Below are 4364 nucleotides of genomic sequence, written 5' to 3' on the forward strand. Positions count from 1 at the left end.
AAGGCTCCATGGTCCTTCTGGTGCAGCAGCAAAGCAGATGTTAATACTTCTTCTTTAATATCATTTCCAGTAATAAAATATTATTATTTTATTATTAATATTAGTTTCTGATGTTAAATATTTGACAGCGCCAAGAGAATGGGCCAATCTCTGATGGTACGAGTTTCCTCATCAATGAAATCACAAGTGCAATCCCCATTCCTAATTATATGTGGCATAATGCTAAGCAATTTAGAATGAGAACTATTTGCCTTCTAGAAATGTGTAAGCTAAAACCAAATTTATTGGATTATAAATATGCAAAGGACTGAAAGATATTAAAGTAAAACCACTAAAGTAAGTTAATAAAGCTCATTACAAGCTAGCTTCATAGTCAAGACCTCAGTTGATTAGTATAAGTACTAATATTATCCCATTTTACAGAAGAGGAAAACTCAAAGACTACCCACCACTACCTAGAACATGAGACCAAAAAGGAACTTCAGATTCTACTAGCCAATTCCTTCCTGAGATACTATCTTAAAGAATCCACAGAAAAGCCAGGAGCCGGGCCCTTTGGGGGATAGAGGAGTCACCTCTTCCCTTTGCCCCCTTCCTTTCTTTCTCCCCTTCTCTTGCCCTCCTCCTGCTCAGAGCTCATGTTACCAGTCACCAATTCATATGACGGCAGGAATGAAAACAAGATTTTGATTTCGCTCCATTATGTCTTCCCCCAAAACTGCTTCCCTTTCTTGGCGTCAAATGAAGGTACAAGACTGTAGCCCAACGTGGACTGCAAAGTGTGGCCAGGAAGTAGTTGGTCCTAGGACTGAAGAGAAACAGAAACTGAGCATCCCTCAGGTGTGCAGCCTGTAGATGTGGAGGAATAAGCCAAGAAGGGCAACCAAATCCTTGTAACTGGCCATGGAATGAGTGAAGGATTGAAGGTGCCAGCATCCACTGTGGACTACCTGAAGAGACAAGGGGAAAATGTACTGGTCCTCCAGGCAGAACAGGGAAAAGATGTAATGCCCTAGCTGCTCAAGGAGTCAACATGGGAGGTATCCTCCACTCCACCTGCTGATGCCACCATCCCAGTTTAGAGGAAAATAAAACAGTGATTTATGACTTATCATTTATGCCCTCATCTTTCACCCGAGTCAGTCACTAAACATTTTTTAAGCACCAAAGAGAGAGAAAGACAGAGAGAGAGAGAGAATCCATACGAATAATGAGGCTCATGGGTGGGAAAATATCCCATCACACATACAATAAATACCATTTAGAGCTCTGCAAATCTTTTACTTCTCTGTAATGTCACAATGGTCTGTCTACTCCACTTCCCTGCACTCTCTAGCTCCTACATGAGCTTTCAGTGGTAGATATAAATTCCTTTTTGTAAATACATAAATGCATGATCATAAGATGGTAGATTTAGAACTGAAAGGGATCTTCCAGGCTATCTGATCCAACTCAATATTACAGGAAAACTGAGAATGAGTGAACATAGATGTGAATACCCAGGTGTGACTGTACTTAGGCTGGAATTCTTAGGCACTTGTTATGTAACACATTTTTGAGACTCGGACCACATACTGATTCATTTGTTATGAATATTCCATTACTTAGCTTCATATGTGTATTAACAGACATTGATTTTTGACAGGGAGATTAGCCCAGAGTAATATAGTCAGGGAAGTTAACAAGTCAACAAACATTTATTAAGTACATCCTATGAGCCAGGGAGTGTACTAAGCACTGGGGATACAAGAAAGGTAAAACTAATCCTTCAGGGTAGGCTTCAAGAAGGAAGTACAACTTTAGCTGAATCTAAAAGGGTCTGTAGGATTTTAAGAGATAGTGAGGAGTGTGAAAGACATTAGGTAAATGGACCAGCAAGAATAAGCGATCAGATGTGGAAATGAGTATGGTATATAGAGAAGATAGGAGACCAAAGCACAAACATAGAGTGACCCTAGAATAAACTGAGAACTTTGGGAGTGATCTGACCACAATATGATAATCACCAATTACTTTAAATACACTGGCTACTGCATTCTCATTGCTCCCCATGAACTTGCTTTACATTCTTAGTACATTTGGGCCCCTCCACTATCCTATGTAAATGCTAGAGTATTACTTTGCTTTGCTTAAGGGCTCCCCTCTTCCTAAAAGTCAACACTTTTAGTCTATGCCACTCAATGTAGTACTTTATGGTACAACGTCATCCATAATTACATAAATTATGGACAGACACTGGCAGATGGACCATGAGTTAAGCCAAGGAAAAAAAATGGAGGAAGAAAGTAAGCTAAATTGCATTTGGGGAAATAGTGATTTAAGTTAACTGAAACTTTTCCCTGAATCAAAAACTTATCTTTTAGCTACCAATGTTCCCCTGATGATGTTAATATTGGCATTAAATCATCTAAGGACACTTGGTGTTTAAAAGGTAAATTTTTGCTGAGAGTGCTGCGTAAACGGGATGCCAGGGGATAGAAGGAAAACTTAGGTGACGTTAAGACAAAAGATTAGAAATGTGAAGAAAGTGCTACATGTTTTACCAAGTGAAATATAACCCACTTTCTTCCTCTTAATCCAGTATGATGCCAGTGAATTTTGTACATATTCAATGTCTATACAAAAGTTTATCCAGGCCCTGTGGTCTATGCGCCTAACTGCACATCAAAGTCTGGACAACGGACATTCTTTTCAGTTCTCATATGAACTGGTAGGGGTAAGCCTTTGGAGTGATGATGAATCAAATGTAGGAGGAGCTCAAGGACATGGTGCAATCAAATGTCATCACCAGAAAGGAAAGTCTGAAGGATCTTAAGATTTTAAAAAGCCTTCCATTTGGATGCTGTATTCAACCTTCTCTTCGACGGTGACAAACACCTTCGATGAGCAGATGTCTCCTGGTTTATGCAGAAGGGGAAACAAAAATATGACAGACTAACTACACAAGGACAAGATGAAGCAAATGATCTCATCCACTAGTGTAAAGTTATTTGTTGTTCTTCAATAAGAGATGCCTGGGGCTTTCTCTTAATGGTTAACTCACCCCTGTTCTCTTAAATTAAACAGATTTCTCTAAGGGTTATAAAAGTATTTGGTCACATCCACCTTTTTCTTGACCTTGAACAGAGAATGTTTTTTTTTTCATTCCAATAAATTCTGCCAGCTGCATTCCAAATATCCCCACTTTTCTCCTTTTAATGATTCCTCCTTGCTGTACCCCTACCTCTGCTGGAAAAGGTGCTACTTATCTGTCTTAAGTTACCAGAGAATGCTTCTGATTAGAAGGCCTGAAAAGTTATAAAAACTTAATCTTTACATTTTCTTTTGCAACATCACTAATATGGAAATGTCTTGCATGACTGCCTGCACATGTATAATCCATATCAAATTGTTTGCCTTCTCAAGGAGTGGGGAGGGGTGGGAGGGAAAAAAATAAAATAAAAAATAAATGTAAAAAAGAAGAACTCCTCAGCTTTACCTTAAGAAACTAAAGCTGCTATCAGCTAGTAGTCTTCCTTAGCATGCTAATAGACCATTTTCTTTCCTGTTTCACTACTTAGGCTATTTGATGCCACTCTCCATTCCCATCAGTGGATCTTCCTGGGTGAGATTCTTCCTGCATTCTCCAGAAACCCAGGCTGAGAAATTCCCCAACAGTGACTTGCTTGATATTAATAATCAGAGGATCGTTGAAGAAAGTTATCTCTTATTAATCTATCTGGGAATACTTTATAGTCTTAATAAATGTACATGCTTTACTGGAAGAAAACCTTTAAGGCTGAATTTTGCTCTGCAGACTCAAATTCTCTCTTTTTTTATGTTAAACAGTACATCTGGATCTTAGATTCTTTACATCTTTCAGTCATTTGTGTGACTGTAAAGATGAAATTTGTTATAGGATATCATTTGCAAAGCCCAGACTGTTTCTTTCTGATATATTCATGAAGTGTGCCCTTGATACATGTGCAAATTATCCTCAGGAAGATTTTGTAGGGATGAGAAAGTAGGCATATGACTTGATAGTTACTGATAGCTTCACATAATCACTTTTTTCGGTATTAATAAGATCTAGGCTGGTTTTTTTTTCCCAGTTGTTATGTACTTTTCCCTCTTTCAGATATTCTGAGATTTGATCCCTTGATGTCCTCAAAGTGTGCTGCGTCAAGCACAGACCTCCTCTGTGTATACTTGATATGGTGAAGTTGCTCTTCCTGTCTTTGTTTTCTCTAGTGCTATTTCTGCTTCCTCATGCAGCCCATCAGGGAATGTGATGTTAGAATGCAAATGTAGCAGCTCCAGCATCATTGACAGAAGAAATAGTTTATTATAGAAATCTTAACATATCTTTGCCATTTTTCATATCT

The 4364-nt window shown here is 38.5% G+C and overlaps 1 pseudogene; it reads left to right on the forward strand.

The window, feature by feature from the left end:
* Positions 1–702: 702 nt before the first annotated feature.
* LOC114045617 lies at positions 703–1063 on the forward strand (annotated as a pseudogene).
* Positions 1064–4364: the final 3301 nt, after the last annotated feature.

Source organism: Vombatus ursinus, unplaced genomic scaffold, assembly GCF_900497805.2.
Source record: "Vombatus ursinus unplaced genomic scaffold, bare-nosed wombat genome assembly UNPS02014779.1, whole genome shotgun sequence".
NCBI classification, from domain to species: domain Eukaryota; kingdom Metazoa; phylum Chordata; class Mammalia; order Diprotodontia; family Vombatidae; genus Vombatus; species Vombatus ursinus.